Here is a 13,076-nt window from a genome sequence, read left to right on the forward strand (position 1 = left end):
AACCTGGAGCCACACGCAGAGCGGATTTTCACTATCTTGTGACCAGGACAGTTCTTGCTTCATCACTTCTGACCTCTCCTCAAAGAATTATATGACACACACCCTTAAGACAACCCTTCCGTACAGCTGTTAATGCTCAGGAAATGCCGTGCCTATTCAAATTTCAACTCAGGTATCTGACAATTTTTTCAAGAAGTAGTTGATGATCTGCTAAAGTACGGATATAGAGTTTAATTGCTTTCATCCTTTCAAACTAACAAGCAAGGCCGACCACACCTCCCAACTGCAAAGAGAATGGGAAAGGTGATCTGTGGAGTCTTCTTATTCTTTACAGACTGCCAACATCCTTCAGAAAACTTACCAAAGAAACTTACAAAGTGAGAGGCATGTGACATTCCTGATGTGCAAGGATACAGTCCACAGTGCAGGGGTTTCTAACCTTCTCTCAGGCTCTGACTCCACAGCTCCCAGCTCCACCTCACAGCACTCACTGCCTCCCCCAAAGTACGCCACCTCTCTGACTTTTCATATTAAACATCAAAACTATCTACCTGCAATTATGAGAGAAAAAAAAAACCTATACAAATATTTCTTAACAAATCAAAGCTCGGGGCGCCTGGGCAGCTCAGTTGGTTAAGCGACTGCCTTCGGCTCAGGTCATGATCCTGGAGTCCCGGGATCGAGTCCCGCATCGGGTTCCCTGCTCGGCAGGGAGTCTGCTTCTCCCTCTGACCCTCCTCCCTCTCATGCTCTCTGTCTCTCATTCTCTCTGTCTCAAATAAATAAATAAAATCTTAAAAAAAAAAAAAAAGGAGTCCAACTCCTTTTTATAAAAAAAAAACCAAAAAACAATCAAAGCTCATTTTCAAAAAGTTACAGAGTTTTGTTTTGGTTCTATCTTTATGAGAACTCAGAAAATAAGTATGTAGAAAAGCTGCAAGGCTTCCTAAGGAGCACAACTCCTGGAAGCCTAAGTAGGGTCCAAAGCAAAAGCAAAGTCCTAGCTGCTGACTGGAGAAGCACATAACACCAAGGAAAAGAGAACCTCTCCTTCCTTATGTTAATTTTCCCCAGTGTAAAAGTACTATATGCATGCTGCAGAACATCTGAAAATCAACAGAGCTATGAAGGAAATAATTAACACCTGAAATCCCAACATCCAGGAGTCCACTCTTAAAGTGCTGATAGGTTTTACTTCTTGCAGTCTTCTCTTCTCCGTACATGCGTATGTATGAACCATAATCAATAGTCTTCTATCACTCACTCACTCACAGACACACACGACTTGGTATTTAACTCCAGGCTCTGTCCCAGATTATTCTGTTTTTTTCTTTTTTTAAGATTTTATTTATTTTTTTGACAGAGAGAGACACAGCGAGAAAGGGAACACAAGCAGGGAAGTGGGAGAGGGAGAAGCAGGCTTCCCGCAGAGCATGGACCGGATGTGGGGCTGAATCCCAACCATGACCTGAGCTGAAGGAAGACGCTTAACGACTGAGCCACCCAGGCGCCCCCATTAAGTTGTTTCATACAATATGACAGCATGATTTGTAATGAGCATATGACTATACATTCATTTATCCAATCTCCCATTGCTGAACATAAACTACACTCCCCGCCCCCCTTTTCTTGCAACTTAAAATACAGCTTTTACAAGCAGCCTTTGACTCTGCCCCCAGCAGCATTCACTACCGATATTCAAAGTCTCCTCCTCGATCGGGTTATTCCTGATAGACAGTCCAATAAGAAATCAATAGGAATGGAGAAATGGAAGAGGACCCTTGCTCAGGCTTCTCTCTGTTGCATTTACAAAAATATCAAATATACAGAAAAGTAAACAGGAAAGGATACCATTACCACACCTAACAAAGTGAACAATTCCTTAATATTCATTAATACTTAGTCCATATGCAAATTTCTCTAGTTGTCCAAAAAGTGTCTTTTAAAGTTGGTTTGCAGAAACAGGACCCAATTAAGGCCCACGCCCCACATTTGGTGGTTGTTTTTAAGGTTCACCTAGTGCTTCCTCCCCCTTTATTGTTGCATGATGCTGACTTATTGAAGAGACCACGCCAGTTGTCCTATTTCTTAAGATACAGAAATGCTACATACAAAAATATAAACCATATAAAAGTAAGGTGAAACCCTAAACTTACGATTAAATTATAAATAGAATGCTTTTAGGTTACTAAAAATTAACACACTGATTCTCATTTGGGATGTTCTTAATAGCATTTTTTCAACTATACTGACCACATTTTGGAAGCTCAACATGTCAAAAGAGCACAGCTGGAAAGTCTACGGCACACGTTTATCAGGAGATGCTTGATGAGCTCTACATGTCGTAGACATAAGTCTCGGGCAAAATGGAACAGAAGACACGCCTCCGGTGCCTGTGTCTGGCCCTCCCGATGACTCTGTAGACCTGTATGGGGCTAGTCCACTTAGCAAGGTGCTGACAAATGCAGGGCAGAGTCAAATGCCTCCACTCTCAGACTGAGATCTGATGAGACGAAGGAGTTACATGAACTTCAAGTGTCCTGAAATCCGTCAGAAACACCCTTCAGGGGCACCTGGGTGGTTCAGTCGCTAAACGTCTGCCTTTGGCTCAGGTCATGATCCCAGGTTCCTGGGATCGAGCCCCGCATCGGGCTCCCTGCTTCGCGGGAAGCCTGCTTCTCCCTCTCCCACTTCCCCTACTTGTGTTCCCTCTCTCACTGAGTCTGTCAAGTAAGTAAAACCTTAAAAAAAAAAAAAAAAAAGGAAAGAAACACCCTTCAGATGCTACCAACTTCCCTGCTCAGTGCTTCACTGCCCAGGCAGGCCTGAGAATGGAGGAAAAATGCTCAGACAAGAACCTCCCTTTAAACAAAACAAAACAAAAAAACCCCTGCCATGTTGTAAATTTGCCCAAAAGAAATGTATACATTTTATTCAATAGCCAAGAAAATTCTAAAAAACAATAAGAATAAAGGGGGAACCTATTTTGCCAGATACCAAAACTATAAAGCTATACATTTCTTTATTTCTAAGTCTGGAAAAAGACACATGTATATATGAAAATGGTGTGTCATAAGGTGGTAGCTCAAATTGGAGGGTGGTAGCAGCAATACATGATCCCTATGTCACCTTAAATATAAATTCCAGATGAATTAAAATGAATAAACATAAAAAACTAATGATGTAATGTATGGTGATTAACATAACAATAAAAAGTAAAAAAAATGAATAAACATAGATTAAAGTTGATAAAAGTACTAAAAAATAAAGACTTTCTTTTTTTAAAGATTTTATTTATTTTTGGGGGCACCTGGGTGGCTCAGTTGTTAAGCGTCTGCCTTCGGCTCAGGTCACGATCCCAGGGTCCTGGGATCGAGCCCCACATCGGGCTCCCTGCTCAGAGGGAAGCCTGTTTCTCCCTCTCCCACTCCCCCTGCTTGTGTTCCCGCTCTCGCTGTCTCTCTCTCTGTGTCAAATAGATAAATAAAATCTTTAAAAATAAATAAACATAAATAAAAGATAAAAAGACTGAGAAAAAAATGGTTGTTTTTGAGAAGTAGAAATAGTAAAAATATAGGGCCAATCTTTTTTTTTAAGATATTCTTTGACAGAGAGAGAGAGAGACAGTGATCCCAGGACCCTGAGATCATGACCTGAGCCAAAGGCAGACGCCCAACGACTGAGCCACCCAGGCACCCCCAAAGGACCATTTTTTAAAAAGATTTTATTTATTTCAGAGAGAGAGAGCACGCATGAGTGGGGGTAACGGCAGAGGGAGAAGCAGACACTCCGCTGAGCAGGGCGCCCAACATGGGGCTCGATCCCAGGACCCTGAGATCATGACCTGAGCTGAAGGCAGATGCTTAATGACTGATCCACCCAGGCACCCCAATAGGACCATTTTTTAAGCTCCTGAAATGTCTGTTTTCCAGGAAGGCTATGGCATTTATTATCATATAAAGAGCTCTTTTTTTTTTTTTTTAAAGATTTTTATTTATTTATTTGAGCCAGAGAGAATGAGAGAGAGAGAGAGAGAGAGCACATGAGAGGGCGTAGGGTCAGAGGGAGAAGCAGGCTCCCTGCCGAGCAGGGAGCCCGATGCGGGACTCGATCCAGGGACTCCAGGATCATGACCTGAGCCGAAGGCAGTCGCTTAACCAACTGAGCCACCCAGGCGCCCCTATCATATAAAGAGCTCTTAAGAGGAAAAAGAAAACAACAAAAAAACAAAAACCACCACTACTCCACTAGAAAGTATGTGGGGGAAATGTGCAGACACCTCAACAAAGGAAATACAAGGATATGACAAACATAAAACACGTTCCATGCCTCAGTGACAGAACCACTCAACGGAGGGAAGAAGAGTCTTCCCAACTACTGGTGGTGAAGAGGGAAGGACTGGGCACTCACCCGCAGAAGCACGAATGTGGACCCCTTGCTCACGCCATACACAAACAGTAACTCAGAACAAACCCAGCACCTAACAGTGGGCACTGAAACTGTGGAACTCTCAGAAAAATCACAGGAGTAAATTTTCATGACCTTGGACTAAGCAATGAGTTCTTAGATATGTCACCAAAAGCACGAACAACAGCAACAACAAAGAGAAGCTGGACCTCATTAAAATTAAAACCTGTTTGCTTCAAAGGACACCACTGAGCAAGTTACAGACAACCCAAAGAATGGGAGAAAATATTTGCAAATCACAGATGTGATAGGTATTTGAATCTAAAACATACAAAGAACTCTTAACAACTCAATGATAAAAAGACAAATACCTAATTAAAAAATGGGCAAAGTAGAGGCACCTGGGTGGCTCAGTCGTTAAGCGCCTGTCTTTGCCTCAGGTCATGATCCCAGGGTCCTAGGATCGAGCCCCGCATTGGGCTCCCTGTTCAGCAGGAAACCTGCTTCTCCCTCTCCCACTTCCCCTGCTTGTGTTGCCTCTCTTGCTGTGTCTTTCTCTGTCAAATAAATAAAACCTTTAAAAAATAAAAAATGGGCAAAATATCTGAATGTTTCCCCCCAAAAGACACACAAATGGTCAATAAATACACGAAAAGCTGATTAACACCATTAGCCATCAGGGAAACACAAATGAGAACCACAATGAGACGCTGCGTCACCCCCACCAGGACGGCCACAATTAACAACAACAGGCACAGCATGTGTTGACGAGCATGTGGAAAGCTACACCAACATCAAATGGAGCAGCCACTTCGGAGAACTGTTTGGCCGCTCCCCAAAAGGTTAAACCGAGCGTCACCATAAGACCCAGCAATTCCCCTCCTAAGTATCTACTCAAAAGAAGTGAAAACTATGTTCACACAAATGTCTGCAGCAGCATTATTCATAATGGCCAAAAAGCGGAAATAACCCAGATGCCTATTAAGGGATGAATGGAAAACAGAACATGATACATCCACAATGGACTACTATTCAGCCATGAAAAGGAAGCACTAAACACATGCTGCATCAGGAACTCTGAAAACATTATGCTCAGTTAAAACAGACGTCACAAAAGAGCACACACTATAAAATACCATTTCTTTGAAATGTCCAGAAGAGGTCATTTCACAGGGGTAGAAAATACATTACTGGTTGCTTCTGGCTGGGGGTTCACAGAAAATGGGGAATAACTGCAAATGGTACAGGGTTTCTTTCCAGGGTAATAGACTGTTCTAAAATTGACTGCGGTGAGGGACGCCTGGGTGACTCAGTCAGTTGAGTCTGACTTGGTTTTGGCTCAGGTCATGATCTCAGGGTCCTGGGATCAAGCCCCTCATCGGGCTCTGCTCAGTGTAGAGTCTGCTTGAGGATTCTCTCTCCCTCTGTCTCTCCCACTTGTGCTCTCTGTTGCTCTCTCTCTCTAAAATAAATAAATAAATCTTTAAAATTGATTGTGGTGATGGTTGCACAATATAAACAACCACTGAATCATGTACTTTAAAGGCAGGAATTGTATGGTATGCGTTATATCTTAATAAAATGGCTTAAAAAAAAAAAAAAGCTCTATCTCATGGGGCGCCTGCGTGGCTCAGATGGTTGGGCATCTGCTTTCGGCTCAGGTCATGATCTCCAGGTCCTGGGATCAAGCCCCACATCAGGCTTCCGGCTCAGCGGGGAGCCTGCTTCTCCCTCTCCCTCTCCCTCTCCCCCTGCTTGTGCTCTGTCTCTCTCTCTCAAATGAATAAATAAATAATTCTTTAAGAGATCTATCTCACTAACCACCAAAAAAAAGAAAAAGAAAAAAGAAATTAAAATAAAAAGGCATTTTCCATCTATCAATCTGACCAAAATAATATAATAACTGGTATTGATGAGGGTGTAGAGAATTCTCAGGTGCTCTGGTGATAATGCAATTTCGTTTAACTTTGGAACGCTACATGTATCAAAAAGAAAAATGTGCATTTTTTTCATCTAGTAGCTCCACTTCTTACAATTTATTATTAGGCAGTAAGAGACTGGGCTAGCGTGCTAGAATGTCTGTGCAAAGACAGGCATCACACCTTAAGTTATTAAGTTACTGAAAACCAGAATACCCCTAAATCCTACAAAACGTGGACTAATTCTTGGCTACAGACCTAGTAAAATAATATGCAGCCATGAAAAATAAGGCAGACCTCAAGTGACCCTAGTCAAAAAGCCAGGTGGAAAAGAACAGCCCAGCCAAGTCTGGCCCCCAAAACTGAGATGTAATAAAATGACTGTTACGTGAGGGTAACAATAATAATAATGCAGACCTTTATGCTTTCACAAAAGCAGTCTATAATAACATGTTAAGCTAAAAAAGGAAGTTAAAAAATAATACCATGAAATCATTCAGTTTTTCCTTATTAACTTTATATATCTGCACCTGTTCTTTAAAAAAACCTTGTTACAATGATCTGGTAGCTACCCCTAGGCAGGGGTGAGATCCTGCTTATAACCATGTATTGTCTGAATGTTTTACAACAAGCGTCTACCATTTTTAGAACCAGAAAACATTCTACTTTGGAGAAAAAAGAAATCAGAGGAATCAATAGAAAACACTTAAGAATTAATGTGCATCTTAAAACTGTAAAGGCCCCAGAAGGTAGTTAAGATGAATATTTTGTAATGCAAAGGTGGTAAAGGCCTTCATAAAACAACAAAAACAAAAACAAATAAAACCCAAAGCAGTGGGTTCCTAACCAATCCCCAGTAAAACCCCTTCAAACTGATTCCCCATTCCCTCCTCCCAGACTAGGATTCACAGAGCTGACGCAGAGCTAGGAGCATTTCTATTTGTTAATGTTCCACAGGGGGGTGCTTTATTGTTTTAAGTGTTAAACTTTTTCCCAGATCTTCCAAAATGAACATGTATGTACTTTCATAGTGAGAAGAAAACAAAACCCTGAAAAGAAAAAAGGCACACAGGTGATTCTGATGCAGTGCAGACTAGTCTAGAAAGGGCAAGTGCCAGAGGCCATAGGACAGAAGAAGTTACATTTTCTCCATGACCAAAACTGCTGGAACAAATGCAAAGGCAATCAGCAAACTAGGAAACGATATCTGAAACACACAAGACAAAGCAAATAATCACATCACATGGGTGTAATTTCTTCTCCTCTTGGCCAGTCTGTATTTCTCAAGTTCTTTGTGCAGGCCACGTTCAGTGCCCAACAAGCAGCAGCTCATTTAATACCCAATCACCAAGGGAGGAACTAACTTGGGGCCAATCCGAGGTACAACAAAGTAACTGGGGCCCAGAGGGGTGCCCCATACTCAGAGGGCAATGCTTGGCGGTGCTAGTGGAGTGGGTGATCTAGCAGCTGAGCCGCACCCTTAAGCTCTCTGCAGCCTACCTTGACTGAGGGCTAAGCACCTTGCTTTGAATCTAACAGAAAAACTGGCAGAAGACAGGAACTAAGCCACTCAGGAAAGAAACGCATGTCTTTAAGGGCGCCTGGGTGGCTCAGTCGGTTAAGCATCCAACTCTTGATCATGATCTCAGTGTCCTGGGATCAAGCCCCTCGTCAGGCTCCATGTGGAGTCTGCTTAAGATTCTCTCCCTCTGCCCCTACCCGTTTGAGCTCTCACTCTAAAATAAATAAATAAAATCTTAAAAAAAAAAAAAAAAAAGCATGTCTCCAAATCTAAGTACTTTAATTCTCATTAGTAATCAAAGAAATGCAAATCAATATAATGAAACACCATTTTCTCCCATCAAAGGACAGAGTGACAACCCTAGCCACGGGAGCACTGTTTAATACTGGACACATGGTACATAGCTTTTTGTCGAAGGCAATATAATGGTATCCATCAAAATATTATCCTTAAAATATACGTAATACCCATTTCTGGGACTCAAATGAGCTCACAGGTAATTCCTAATCACGAGGTTAGCATGGTGCAAGAGTCACAATGGCTCCATCACGATTCTACCCTGAATGTGAACATTCTGAGCCATGAGTAACAGCAGGTGAACACAGCTCACTGACCCAGCAGCTGCAGGGCCTATAGCCTGCTCACCCCACTCCAGTCTTTGCTAGATTTGGACACATGCTCTTTGCATGTATCACTTGTCATAACTTAATCTTTGTTCATACCCTTATCCATCAAACAACCTGGAAAAGCAAGCCTTTAATATTCTGGTGTACTAACATGTACTTTTATTAGAATTGCTATTGTTACACAGGTCTGAATAAGTAGCATCAAACCCATTTCTATATATGCCCTGTATTCTATCCTAAGGATATAATCACAGATGTGCATAAAGCGCACATATAATAAAATTTATCCTGGCATTCTTCCTAGAAAAAAGTTATTTTACATTAAGCATCCAAGAAAAGGCTATCATATCTGCAAAGACTAGTGCAAACAGTATACAGCAGGAACTGACCAAGGTAGGACAGGGGGTAGGACTGGGGGAGGGGTGGATGGAGGCGGGGCAGAGGTGGTAGAAGCCCTTCCTCTCTCTACCCACCTCCTGCCTCCCATCCACATGAGGCTGGGATTCCTGGAGATGGCCCTTCAGATTAACCTGGCCCAAACCTTCCACATCTCCAGTGGGGTTCAGACCCACACTTCTCTAGCATCCTTCCCCTGGCCCACCTGGAAACTTGACTTCTCCCCAGCCTCCACTTCAAGTCAGAAAATGACACCAAAGCAAACACCAGGTGGGACACAGAATTGCTCTGCAATATGAGCTTGTTCTGATTCCCCCAGAAGGACCCTAGAACAGCTGGGTACGCAAAGCTTTGGAGTCATAAAATAAAGAAAATGCTCATTAAGTGCACACAGCTATCAAACTAGGAAGAGGCAATAATCACCTTTGAGATGATAAAGATCAACTGGTAAGGAAAAGAACATAGCTGTTTAGATAGACCGAATAATGTTTCTTGTGTTCTCTTCTTTTTGCTTGGTGTTTATTGATTTTAAGAAATAAGATTACCTTACAATTTAAGATTTAAATCCCGTAAGACAATAACTTAAAATGAGCAAGCTGGACAAGAATTTTTAAATAATCTTCCAAATAAGAAATTATTTTAGAACAGAAAACAAACGGTTACATCAAGGAAGAAAACATGATAGACCGGGGGGTCGGTGTGGGGGCACAGTGGCGGCAAAGGTGTGGGACTAACAACTGGACACACCCCCCCCATTCTCTCCCAGCCTCAAGGTCACTCCTTTCAAACTGGAGTCAGTCTGCCAAGGAGGAGCGAGTGGTTACCTGCTTCTGCACAAATAAACCCTAAAAGGTAGAATGTGCTGGATCTATTCCAATGGCCAACGTGACAGGCCAACCAGACCAAGGGTCTCAACATCAGGCCCATTCACCAAATGACCAGATCATGAGAATTACCAATTTACCAAAAAGTTTTACGAAACATCCTTCTTGAATATCATCAATACACATGAACACGTTCTTCAGGAATACTTATCACAGTAAGTATTTGATAATTTGGCAAAATCCTCATGTGACAAATTGGTTTCTGGTGACATGAGCCTCGGGGCCGTTTCAGGTGGCCATGGAAAGGGAGGGAAAATCGGCTTGTGGCACTTCAGATGCGGTGGCAGACGGTGCTGACCCCTGTGCAAGCATCCAGACTGAGCGTGCTCTCTACAGAGGTCTTCGAAGGGTCACCTCACTCCTCAGAAATGCCTGGTAAACTTCGGTCGCACTTGCTGACAGGCAGGCGCCCATCCTAACATTAGCAGTCAGTGGGGACGCAGCCCAGCCTCAGAGCCACAGAGCCTTCCTACAGGCTCTCTACTCGGCAGGAAGCGTGAGAGCAGAGTGTCCCTGGAAATAATGTGAGCTGCTACCTAGAAGGGGTGGCTGAAGAAAGGCCTGTACTAATCAGACCCTGGAAAGAAAGTCAAACGACCCCGACTGAGTACTTGCAATCCTTATGCTCATGCCTGATGTCAAGGGACGTTGTTCATTTTTCTCAATTTATAGTTCCCTGGTATTTGCAAGGTATCCTATTTTGTGCTTAGGCTGATATGTATTGCCAAAACAAAAGTTTAAACAGTAGCAAGGATTTACAGAGCTACTGGTGAGAATTCTAGACTCAGTTATTCTTCAAAGGCCCCACATCCATATTCTCTGAGGGATCTTCAAGACAGAGGTGAAGAAATAAGATGAGAGAAGCAGATGTAAACTCTTAAAAAAACACAAACAGTGCTGTTACTAATAATGACACACACTTACTTCCTAGCCTTTGCCCATGGTTCCCAGTTCAAGGACAGAGAGAGGCACCTTTCCTAACCATGGAGTGATCTGAGCTGGTGTGACCACTCCCTCGCTGTTGGTTTCCCCAGAATGACAGGAGGGCTCTATCAACCAATCAGTTTCTGTAAGCTCCCGTTGTGAAGTACAAGGAGCAGGTGTACAGGGTTATGAGAAGGGGAGCATCTCTGCAGGGAACCCCTGGGTTCACGAGGCTTCACCCTGCTCGGTCATTTCAAGTCTTGACCCCTCAGTGATCAGAAACTGGATACAGGAGACAGAAAATTATGAGAATAAGACAAACAAGGATTGGGGGAAGCCTTCTGAGGTACTAAAGTGGACACAGAAACCAACAAAGTCAGTCCCCTCTACAGCAGGTTGCCAACACTGTAATGGACAGAGGCTCTCGAAAATGTTATTCTACATCGGAGTCACTGGGGCAGTTGTTTTAAAACTGCAGATTCCAGTGTTAAGAGAAAGAACGATAAACCCAGCTACTGGGTAATTCTCCTGAACTGCCTTAGAAGGAACTGAGTGGTAAACACTGGAAAACTGAAAAAGAAAAAACTGAACAGTGACCACAAAAGCAGAGATTTCCCATCCTTCCTCTAAAAGACTCTGCCCAGGAATGGGGCGCCTGGGTGGCTCAGTCGTTAAGCGTCTGCCTTTGGCTCAGGTCATGATCCCAGAGTCCTGGGATTGAGCCCCGCATTGGGCTCCCTGCTCAGCGGGAAGCCTGCTTCTCCCTCTCCCACTCCCTCTGCTTGTGTTCCCTCTTTCGCTGTGTCTCTGTCAAATAAATAAAATCTTTAAAAAAATAAAAGATTCTGCCCAGGAAGACTGGATGGGGTCCAGGAGCCAGTCACTCTGGAGCAGTGGGTCCATGGACACACCTTGAAAAACAGAAACAAAACCCTAAGATGCACAGAGGGCCCCCCGCCCTGCACGGGCCATGGCTAATTGCTCACCACCCCATGCAGCTAACAGCACAGTCAGTCCCAGCTCCGTCCTTCTGGCAGGAGGGCACAGCCCTCCCCTGAGCGCACAGGCCTCCACCTGCCATGTTTTGGACAGACCTGGATCAGCAGTGATCTCAGGGCCTCACCTGAAGCTTCCACTTCAAACTCCTATGACATGGGGACCAATGTGAATCCTAACACACTCTCATGAGCAATTTTAAATAAGCAGCACTCCTGATTTCCCTTGTTACAACTTTAAGAATCAGGACATTTCCATAACACAGTTCTTAGTTTTTCTCAAAAAACAAACAAAAGCCCCAAACCAAACAAGAAGAACACCACCACTCCCCCTCCCCTGAACTTCCTATTAGAAAGAATCTGGCAGGAGACTACATCTGGGAGCCCCACAGGAGAGTCCATGGGAGAACCTGACGAGGAGGCTCCTTTGGTCACCAAACTTTCTCAGATTAGATACACTCAAAATGTGTCCCACTTCTTAACAATGCTCCTTTAAAAACAAACCCTGAACCTGTTGTGAAGGTCAGCAATGACCTAATTGACAACTCCAGTCCCAAATGATGTCAGATGTCCCTCTCTCTTGGACAGTATCACCAGGAATGAGGGGGCCTCCTCTTCCAGAGCACTGCCCGGGAAACCACCTCCCCCTCTCTGCTTCCTCACGCGTCCATGTGCACAGCCTCCTCCTTCAAGATGGCCTACCTGAACCTCAATCCCAGTCCACAGAAAGATGACCCAACCTCTACCCCAACCCAAATCTGCTCCTGTTCCTTTGTCAGTAAAATTTAAATAATTAAAAAATCCTTCTATCCATGAAAGCTGTTCAGGAAAACTATACAGTGAATATATACGTTTAACTGTTATGTCACTCCAATTATTCAAATTATGGCAAGTAAAATAGCATAAAGACTGTATTTTATTAGATTTAAATAAATCTTTTTTTTTTTTTAAGATTTTATTTATTTGACAGAGAGCGCACAAGCAGAAGGAGAGAGAGGGAGAAGCAGGCTCCCTGCTGAGCAAGGAGCCTGATGTGGGACTTGATCCCAGGACCCTGGGATCATGACCCGGGCCAAAGGCAGCCACTTAACCGACTGAGCCACCCAGGCGTCCCTAAATAAATCTTGATTATTTCTAAAACACAACCTGATTTCAGAGATACTACAATCTGGGAAAAAAAAAAAAGTGCATCTTAGAATGATAAAACACAGTAATAATATGGTGAAATTCCTAACAAACTTAAATAATCTGTAGAAAGTTAAGAAATTACAAACACGATGGCCAAACATAGAACTATGACGAGATACATTTGAAAATTTAGGAAAATGGCCAATTTGCTTTGGAATATTATCCTGAGGATCTATGAGCCCTCAACAATGATCCCACCTGCACCGGGGCCTGGA

The 13,076-nt window shown here is 43.2% G+C and overlaps 1 protein-coding gene across 4 annotated transcripts in view; it reads right to left on the reverse strand.

Moving 5' to 3' along the window:
- LOC110588014 (CREB binding protein) overlaps positions 1-13,076 on the reverse strand; it is a 123,793-nt gene that overhangs the window by 50,437 nt on the left and 60,280 nt on the right. The gene's annotated exons all lie outside the window — the stretch shown is intronic.

The sequence above is a fragment of the Neomonachus schauinslandi genome, chromosome 5, assembly GCF_002201575.2.
Source record: "Neomonachus schauinslandi chromosome 5, ASM220157v2, whole genome shotgun sequence".
Classification (NCBI taxonomy): domain Eukaryota; kingdom Metazoa; phylum Chordata; class Mammalia; order Carnivora; family Phocidae; genus Neomonachus; species Neomonachus schauinslandi.